General features: G+C 44.8%; 2 pseudogenes; both read left to right on the top strand.

The window, feature by feature from the left end:
* Window positions 1–1368: 1368 nt before the first annotated feature.
* On the top strand, window positions 1369–2235 carry LOC119922206 (annotated as a pseudogene).
* A 4155-nt stretch (window positions 2236–6390) lies between these two features.
* On the top strand, window positions 6391–9490 carry LOC119922205 (annotated as a pseudogene).
* Window positions 9491–10711: the final 1221 nt, after the last annotated feature.

The following is a 10711-nucleotide window of genomic DNA, read 5'->3' as shown; positions in this document are numbered from 1 at the left end:
GATTGCTTAACTAAATTCACTGTATAATTTCTTCACTCACTGCTTCAAGTTTCAGTTGTTGTTACATTCACAGTAGGAGTGGTGTGCATTCCAGAGACACATAATCCACATCTTCATGGATTATGTGGGCATGGTTGAGATTTCTCTCTGCCATGAGGGCTCAAAAGTTGAAAGTTACAGAAAACCAGAAGGATATTTTTTGTCCTTTCATACCATTCTGTTACCCATTTAAACTCTCATGTGGATATTAATCTGTCGATTCATTATTCAGTGACATATGTTTCTTCTAATGCTATTTTGCTTGTTGTATATTTGGCAACTTGTATCCACTTGTTTCCCCCATTACATTTCAAGTTATTTGACTATGTCTTTTTCCTTTATGGCTTATTCCCAAAATCTTATAATAGGGACCTGAGCACAGAATATACTCAGTAAAAGCAGTTGACGATGATGATGTCGATAGACCTAATAATAGTGAAAGTATTGGACTGAAGATTCTGGACCACTGTTTATGTGAATCTGTTGAGGATCCTGGAAAGACAAGAATTTAGAGCTGTCAAGAATCCTCAGTGGATTTCATTCCCATCAATTCCATCCAAAATACAGAAATCAGTCAGAAAATAGACTCCAACTCCTTCCACAAAGGGAGTTGTGATGAAGTCATGCAAGGATGAATGCCTTCATTTCTTCTCTACAATTCCCAAACCTGCGTCCTGTGGTACAGGATGTATACAAAGTAGCTGCTGTTATGCTTTGAGCTGGGTTGACAGAATGTTGAATCAGGCAACAGCTCTTCTCTAGTTACAGGAAAAATAGTTATAATACTATTATTTGTTGAGTTTCCACTGCAAGCCATGTACTGAATTAAGCATGCTCCCTGTCCTTAATGACCTTATCCTCTAATGGGGGAAACACTAAGATGAATTGGCTTTTTTCTCTTCACCATGAGTTTGGGAAGAGGAGAACCAACTCTGTTAATAGGAAACCCATGTATTTGCATAGATATATCTGCTGTTCTTAGTATTCTTCTTTGCAATATGCTTGATGCTGCATGTTCTATGTATTCAATCATATTTGATGTTCTGTTCTTGACAGGAAACCATTTCCCTTAAAATGGAGAAACCAAAAAGAGTCTTTTATTGACAAAACAATCATATTTGTTGTTTAGGAGTTGGACCATATCCTTTCTCATTCTCTTTGCTTGCTGCACGCTAATGTGTTACTTGTTGCATTTCCCCTACAGTTAACTGGAATTCAACATTTTTTTTCCCCAAGGAAACTAGATAGCAAAATGGAGAAGGAAAAATTAAACAGTACGTTACTGAATTTATTTTTCTGGGATGCTCTGTCCAGCCAAGGGTCCAGCTTATGCGTTTCATCATTTTCTTGTTCTTCTACCTGCTACCATTGGCTGGAAATGTTGTCATAATTACTGTGATCTTCCTGGAACCCCGACTTCAAACCCCAATGTCCTTCTTCCTTGCCAATCTCTCCTTCCTGGGCATATGTTACCCTTCCACCAATGTCCCTCAAATGCTTTCCAACCTGGTAGGGGAGAGAAAGACCATCTCATTCATTGGATGTGCCACCCAAATGTATTTCTCTCTCTCCTTTGGGATGATCGAATGTGTTCTTCTTGGGGTCATGGCTTATGATCCATATGTGGCCATATGTCACCTGTTACATTACACTGATATCATAAACAGAGTGATATTTGTCCAGCTGGGAATGACTTTCTGTACCAGCAGCTTTCTGAGCTCCCTGGTGATCAATACCCTCACATTGAGCTTGTGCTACTGTGGGCACAATGTATTAAACCATTTCTTCTGTGAAGTGCCGACATCCTTGAGGCTGGTGTGTACAAACAATTCCCTCCTGGAGATGGTGGTGTTTGTCTTCAAACTCATTATAGTTTTCATTCCTTCTCTCCTCATCATGGTCTCCTATGCTCGCATCCTTCTGTCCATCCTTGGGAAACATTGCACTGTGGGGAGGTGCAGGGCGTTTTTGACGTGTGTTTCTCACCTGACCGTGGTGGCTCTCTTCTAGGGGATGGCCATCTTTGTGTGCATGGGGCCTCAGTCTGGTGCCTCTCAGGCTGGTGGAAAGGTCATTGCGTTAGTCTACATAGTAATCACACCCATACTCAATCCCCTGATCTACAGCCTGAGAAACCAGAAATTGAAAGGTGCGCTAAGGAAAGTCATCAACAGACAGAAGAAACCAGAACATTAGGATCGTCATTCAACGAGTGGTATTTAGTGAGTGTTTACTGTGTGAAGAGCACTGAACTCAAAACCTGGGAGAGAACCACAAGATAGAGTTGGTAAAAATGACCCCTGTCCTCAAGGAGTTGGCAATCAAGTGCCTAAAGTCCTTTCTGTGGTGATTTTCATAGCATGCAGAGGTGATGCAGTGAATCTCAGTTAATTAAACATATAGCTGCTCTACTCATTCAAAGGAGAGGCCACTAACAGTGAAATTCACGTATGAGTTTTTCAGTGGCTGAAAAGACAATGCAGCAGGAACAGTCAATTCATTCAATTGTATTTATTGAGCGCTTACTGTGTGCAGAGCTCTATACTAAGTGCTTGGAAAGTACAAGTTGGCAACATATAGAGGTGGTCCCTACCCAACAGCAGGTTCACAGTCTAGAAGGGGGAGACAGACAACAAAACAAAACACATTAACAAAATAAAATAAATAAAATAATAAAATAAATAGAATAAATATGTAAAAGTAAAATAAATAGAGTAATAAATATTTACAAACATATATACATATATATAGGTGCTGTGGGGAGGAGAAGGAGGTAAGGTGGAGGATGGGGAGGGGGAGGAGGAGGAGAGGAAGGAGGAGTTCAGTCTGGGAAGGCCTCCTGGAGGAGGTGAGCTCTCAATAGGGCTTTGAAGGGAGGAAGTGAGCTAGCTTGGCAGATGTGCGGAGGGAGGTCATTCCAGGCCAGGGGGATGACATGGGCTGGGGGTCGACGGCAGGACAGGCAAGAACGAGGCCCAGTGGCAGATTAGCGGCAGAGGAGTGGAGGGTGCAGGCTGGGCTGTAGAAGGAGAGAAGGGAGGTGAGGTAGGAGGGGGAGAGGTGATGGAGAGCCTTGAAGCTGAGAGTGAGGAGTTTTTGCCCTATGCGTAGGTTGATTGGTAGCCATTGGAGATTTTTGAGGAGGGGAGTAACATGCCCAGAGCTTTTCTGCACAAAGACAATCTGGGCAGCGGCATGAAGTATGGATTGAAGTGGGGAGAGACAGGAGGATGGGAGATCAGAAAGGAGGCTGATGCAGTAATCCAGTCAGGATAGGATGAGAGATTGAACGAGCAGCGTAGCAGTTTGGATGGATCTTGGCGATGTTGCAGAGGTGAGACCAGCAGGTTTTGGTGACAGATTGGATGTGAGGGGTGAACGAGAGAGCAGAGTCGAGGATCAATCAATCAATCAATCAATCGTATTTATTGAGCGCTTACTATGTGCAGAGCACTGTACTAAGCGCTTGGGAAGTACAAATTGGCATCACATAGAGACAGTCCCTACCCGATAGTGGGCTCACAGTCTAAAAGGGGGAGACAGAGAACAGAACCAAACATACCAACAAAATAAAATAAGTAGGATAGAAATGTACAAGTAAAATAAATAAATAAATAAATAAACAGAGTAATAAATATGTACAACCATATATACATATATACAGGTGCTGTGGGGAGGGGAAGGCGGTAAGGCGGGGGGATGGAGAGGGGGACGAGGGGGAGAGGAAAGAAGGGGCTCAGTCTGGGAAGGCCTCCTGGAGGAGGTGAGCTCTCAGCAGGGCCTTGAAGGAAGGAAGAGAGCTAGCTTGGCGGATGGGCAGAGGGAGGGCATTCCAGGCCCGGGGGATGACGTGGGCCGGGGGTCGATGGCGGGACAGGCGAGAGCGAGGTACAGTGAGGAGATTAGTGGTGGAGGAGCGGAGGGTGCGGGCTGGGCAGTAGAAGGAGAGAAGGGAGGTGAGGTAGGAGGGGGCGAGGTGATGGAGAGCCTTGAAGCCCAGGGTGAGGAGTTTCTGCCTGATGCGCAGATTGATTGGTAGCCATTGGAGGTTTTTGAGGAGGGGAGTGATATGTCCAGAGCGTTTCTGGACAAAGATAATCCGGGCAGCAGCATGAAGTATGGATTGAAGTGGAGAGAGACACGAGGATGGGAGATCAGAGAGAAGGCTAGTGCAGTAGTCCAGACGGGATAGGATGAGAGCTTGAATTAGCAGGGTAGCGGTTTGGATGGAGAGGAAAGGGCGGATCTTGGCAATGTTGCGGAGCTGAGACCGGCAGGTTTTGGTGACGGCTTGGATGTGAGGGGTGAATGAGAGAGCGGAGTCGAGGATGACACCAAGGTTGCGGGCTTGTGAGACAGGAAGGATGGTAGTGCCGTCAACAGAGATGGGAAAGTCAGGGAGAGGACAAGGTTTGGGAGGGAAGACAAGGAGCTCAGTCTTCGACATGTTGAGCTTTAGGTGGCGGGCGGACATCCAGATGGAGATGTCCTGAAGGCAGGAGGAGATGCGAGCCTGGAGGGAGGGGGAGAGAGTAGGGGCAGAGATGTAGATCTGGGTGTCATCTGCGTAGAGGTGATAGTTGAAGCCGTGGGAGCGAATGAGGTCACCAAGGGAGTGAGTGTAGATTGAGAACAGAAGGGGACCAAGCACTGAACCTTGGGGAACTCCCACAGTAAGAGGATGGGAGGGGGAGGAGGAGCCTGCAAAAGAGACTGAGAAAGAACGACCAGAGAGATAAGAGGAGAACCAGGAGAGGACGGAGTCTGTGAAGCCAAGGTCAGATAACGTGTTGAGGAGAAGGGGGTGGTCCACAGTGTCAAAGGCAGCTGAGAGGTCGAGGAGGATTAGGACAGATGATGCCAAGACTGCGGGCTTGTGAGACGGGAAGGATGGTAGTGCCATCAACAGTGATGGGAAAGTTAGGGAGAGGGCAGGGTTTGGGAGGGAATATAAGGAGTTCAGTCTTTGACATGTTGAGTTTTAGATGGTGGGCTGACATCCAGATAGAGATGTCCTAAAGGCAGGAGGAGATACGAGCCTGGAGGGAGGGAGAGAGAGCAGGGGCATAGATGTAGATTTGGTTGTCATCAGCGTAGAGATGACAGTTGAAGCCATGGGAGCGAATGAGTTCACCAAGTGAGTGAGTGTAGATAGAGAAGTCAAGATCATGATATGCCCACCCAAAAACGATTCTTCACTTTGCAGTGGAAACAATGAAGGGGATGTTAATGGTTAGCCATGTTCAGTCAAAAACTTTCTGGTCAACCAATGGCAAGTCCCTTTATCTTCCTGGATTTCCATTTAGTTATTTGAAAGGAAACTCATCCCAAGGATGCTAGTTATTTCTAGAAGGTCATGCAGTTAAAATCTTGGCAGTAGCCACCACTCCCTCACTTGGGGTCTGCCTGGGCCATTTCAAAGCATCAGGAAGATTGCAAGACATTAGCTTGGCAACAGTGAGGGGAAAGGACTGGTTTTGGAGCTCTAATCCACCTCTTAAAAATGGCAGCCTGTCTTAAGGGGAAATAATTTCCTGAAACTCAGTCAGAGTAACTATGCATGGAAATGTGCACCACCTCAGTTGTATTATACACTCCCAAGCTCTTAGTACAGTGATCTGAACATGGTTAGCACTCAATAAATACCACTGAAAACTATATACTTCTATTAATGGTTGTCTCTCCCTCTAGACTGTAAGCTCATTGTGGGCAGGGAACGTGTCTGCCAAATCTGTTGTAATTTCCCAAGTGCTTAGCACAGTGGTCTGCACATAATACGCACTTAATAAATACCACTGATGATGAGGATTGGTGATTGATTGTTAAGAGAGTATTTTCTGTTTTAGGAATGAATTCTGGAATAAAAAAAAAAACAGTGACCAAAGAAAGATTTACTGGGAAATTAACATTTTGCAGTTTTAAGCCAAGTCAAAAGATAAATTAAAACCTGATCTTTAATAAGTTCCTATTTTAGATTTTTATCAGTCTTTTACTTTTAAGACGATGTGGCACTGTCATAAAATCTTAGGAATTAAATTTATTAAGCATCTTCATATCCTTTGCTATGGTTAAAAGCAACATCCGGAATAATTTATTCCGGACACAGGTCTAATCAATACTAAGTAGTTATTTGAAACTGATACTTCGTAAAATAAAAGGTAGTGGGGCAATGCCAACCCACCCACACAGGGACACTTTTTACTGGGCAACCCATTAGAGACACCGCGAACATCTGGGTGCTTTTAAGGGGTACGTAATATGTCAGTGACTTGCTGAGCTATGACCTGCACAAAATATGCCAGGCTTCGGGTAACCTTTTTTGTTTGGTTTCCTTGACCAATACCGGGTGGGATGGCTAGCTGCAGCTGTGGTGAGAGATGGGTGGAGGTGATAGGAAGGTCTCACACTACCCGATTCCCTCATTCATTCACTTTATTGAGCACTTACTGTGTGCAGAGCACTATACTGATTGGAAAGCGCAATTCCCTCCCCTTCTTTTCTAGCTTTGCTGAAGTCGAGTTTTATTACATTTGGGAAAGTGCATAGTCACCTAGATAAGCTGACTTGAAGGTGGTCAATTTTTTGAGGAATTTGTCAAATAGGAGGGTCACTGTACAAAACGTTGCCTTGACTTCACAGCACCCTTGTGTACTTGCTCTGAGTCTGTCCCATCTACAGGGAGCATCCCTTGGAACCAAGGCTCCTGGGATGGCCCCCAGCCTCCCCAGCTCCAAAGGGAATAAGAAAAATAATTGGGATGGATAGCAGGTTCGGTCACACAACCTAGCTCCCAGACTGCCCATCTCTGTGACTAACACTATGAAAAAACCCAATCTGGATCCCGGATTTGACCTCTATTGGTTCCTGATGGACTAGGGCAGGTACAGAACCTTGAGGAAAACAGGTGTCTCTGGGATCCAGAAACTCCTCACTCTCACCCTCGACTTCAAGGCTCTCCATCACCTCGCTCCCTCCTACGTCACCTCCCTTACGGCCCAGCCCACACCTTCCACTCCTCTGCCGCTAATCTCCTCACCGTGTCTCGTTCTTGCCTGTCCTGCCGTCGACCCCCAGCCCACGTCATCCCCCTGGCCTGCCCTCCCTCCGCACATCCGCCAAGCTAGCTCTCTTCCTCCCTTCAAGGTCCTACTGAGAGTTCACCTCCTCCAGGAGGCCTTCCCAGATTGAACCCCTCCTTCCTCTCCCCCTCCTCCCCCCTCCGTCCCCCAGCCTTACCTCCTTCCCTTCCCCACAGCACCTGCTTATATGTATATATGTTTGCACATATTTATTACTCTATTTATTTTACTTGTACATATCTATTCTATTTATTTTATTTTGTTAATATGTTTAGATTTGTTCTCTGTCTCCCCCTTCTAGACTGTGAGCCCACTGTTGGGTAGGGACTGTCTCTATATGTTGCCAACTTGTACTTCCCAAGCGCTTAGTACAGTGCTCTGCACACAGTAAGCGCTCAATAAATACGATTGATTGATTGATTGATTGATCCAGGGAATACTGGTTGTCCAGCACAGTGAATACTCTGGGCCTACTCACTTATCTAATAATTTTCAGGCGAGATTCGAGTGCTACTGTGTCTTCCTTTGGTTTGAGAGGACTATAAGTCAAGGCTCAGTTGTACCAGCTTGCAAATGTAGAAAAATTCATTTTTACTGACTTAAATTCCATTCACATTTGCATAATCACCTCCATTCTTCACACCTAGGGAAACTTCGTCCATGAGTAGTTAGCACTGTTGAAAAATAGCATGGCGTAGTGATAGACCACGGGCCTGGGAATCATAAAGTCATGGGTTCTAATCCCCACTCTGCCACTTGTATGCTGTGTGACCTTGGGCAAGTCACTTCACTTCTCTGTGCCTCAATTGCCTCATCGATAAAATGTGGATTGAGACTGTGAGCCCCATGTGAGACAGAGACTGGGTCCAACCCAATTTGAGGTAGAAGCAGCATGGCCTATTGGAAAGGGCATGAGCCTTGAAGTCAGGGGTCATGGATTCTAATCCTGGCTCCACCACATGTCTGCTGTGTGACCTTGGGCAAGTCACTTCACTTCTCTGTGCCTCAGTTGCCATAACTGGAAAATGGGAATAAGACTGTGAGCCCCATGAAGGACAGGAATTTGGCTCATCTGAATACCTTGTATCTACTCCAGCACTTAGAACAGTGTTTGGCACATTGTAAATCCTTAACAAATACCACAGTTATCATTATTATTATTATTATTATTATCATTATTATCATGCATATGTGGAGGAGTAAATGCATTTTGTAGAGAAAATTAATCAATCAATCAATGTATTTATTGAGCACTTATAATGTGCAGAGCACTGTACTAAGCACTTGGGTGCTTCCACCACTAATGTGATTGTACTTAATCTCTATCGCACATGGGGTTCAAGTCTCAATCCCCATTTTACAGATGAGGTAACTGAGGCACACAGAAGTGAAGTGACTTGCTCAAGGTCATAGAGCAGACAATAACACAGAATTAGCCAGTATGTTCCCTTACAGTCTAGAAAAATGTTCGACTCATAGTTGCCAAGAGTCCTGCTTCAGAGCTGTACCCTATACTCTTTGCAATGTTTCTTGCCATATACCTCATCACTGTGGTGGGGAATGTCGGCATGATTGTTCTCATTCGAATCACTCCCAAACTGCACAATCCCATGTACAATACTCAGCCACCTGTCCTTCGTGGATCTATGCTATGCCACCAATATCGCCCCCCACATGTTGGTGCATTTCTTATCAGAGAAGAAGACCATTTCCTTTATTGGTTGTTTCATTCAATTTACTATTTTCATCTCTCTGGCCATCACCGAACAGTACCTGCTAATGGCTATGGCTTGTAACCGCTATGTGGCAATTTGCAGCCCGCTGCTTTATGGCAGCAAAATGTCTAGGGGAGTTTGCATCAGTCTGGTGATGGCTCCTTATGTCTACAGCTTCTTTAATGGCTTGATCCAGATGGCGCTGTTGCTCCGTTTGTCATTTCGTGGTTCTAATGAAGTCAATCACTTCTACTGTACCGATCCTCCTCTCTTAGTCTGGTCTTGCTCCGACACCTTCGTCAAAGCAACTGCCATGTTTGTGGGTGCTGGTTTCACCTCATCTGCTCTCTTGCGATCATTCTCATCTCCTATGGTTTCATCTTTGCTGTCATTCTGAGGATCCGTTCAGCTGAGGGGAGACTCAAAGCCTTCTCCACCTGTGGCTCCCACCTGACCGCTGTCACCATATTTTATGGGACTCTTCCCTGCATGCATCTAAAACCTCCCACCGAGAGGTCGGTTGAACAGGGAAAAATGTTTGCTCTCTTTTATACCTTTGTGTGCCCCATGTTGAACCCTTTCATATACATCAAGAGGAATAATGAGGTGAAGAATGCTATGAACAGAGTTCTCAAATTTCAGTTGTTGACCAAATAAAATTGTTCTTTCCTTTCCCTCCCACTTTTTTGAATCCGCTATCTGGTAGAGGCATTTGAGTTGAATTCTTTTTCACATTGATAACATTTTTTAGTATTCCAAATCAATGATGATGATGTTCGTGGTATTCATTTAGTGCCCACTATGTGCCAAGCACTATGGTAGATACAGTTAAATCAGATCAGACTTAGTCCCCCTGCCACATGGGGATCACAGTTGTAGAGAGAGAGAGAAAAAAGGCATTTCATCCTCATTTTACAGGTGAGAAAACGGAGGCACAGAGAAGCCCAAGGTCACACTGCTGACAAATGACAGGACTGAAATTAGAATTTAAGTCTCCTGATTCCTAGTCCTGTGCTGTATGACTTTCCTCATTATCTCTAGAGGAGTTAAGGGTCCTCGGGAGCCACTTGGGATGCTGGACATGGGCCTCTCTTGACATCTTTAGCCCATTTGGGTAGTGCCATGCTCTTCTGAACTCATAATCCAGTCGGCCAGTCTACTGATACTCCCCAATCATGAGCTTGGAGTCTACGCACTCTCTTGCTCCACAGGTGCCCTCTCTGCCATCCTTCCTGGTGCATATATCGGCTTTCATTACCAATACTTTCTCCCCAGAGCAGAGTTCAATGCCACGGTTCACCTGGACAAGCTCCAGTAAAACTGTGCTCCCAGGTGCAGCTGAATCAACTGAAGTAACACAGATCTTCCTCTGCCCATCACCCTGCAGTCCACAATCAAACTAAGACCTTCATTTCATCTCTCTGATTCCTCTATTTGCCTCCTTTACTCCGTTTTATATTGTTTTTAAATCTCTCAAATCAATTTCTTAGATCTTTAAACCTCCCCTTTCTACATGGATAAACTTGGATATAGCCATCTAGAATGTAAGCTCATTGTGGGCATGGAATGTGTCTGTTTATTGTTCTGTTGTACTCTCCCAATAGCACAGCATGTTTTCAATAAATATGACTATAACCTGACCAAGTTGCTTCTTTCAACAGCTTCAATATTCCTCAGAGACCTTGACCCTGAAATTATTTTTTAATACTATCATAAATTATATGGTTGAAAAAAAAAAGATATCATGCACTTTCCAGCTCCCACAGTGGGTTACTCTCTGGGTAATATCCAGACGACCAAAGATCTTGAGGCTTCAAAATCAAAATCAAAGACTCTTAGGAGAAGCAGCGTGGCTCAGCGGAAAGAGCCCGGGCTTTG

This window comes from Tachyglossus aculeatus, unplaced genomic scaffold (genome assembly GCF_015852505.1).
Source record: "Tachyglossus aculeatus isolate mTacAcu1 unplaced genomic scaffold, mTacAcu1.pri scaffold_100_arrow_ctg1, whole genome shotgun sequence".
NCBI lineage: Eukaryota > Metazoa > Chordata > Mammalia > Monotremata > Tachyglossidae > Tachyglossus > Tachyglossus aculeatus.
The sequence above is the reverse complement of the archived record's forward strand: the minus strand, read 5'-3'. Positions and strand labels throughout refer to the sequence as shown.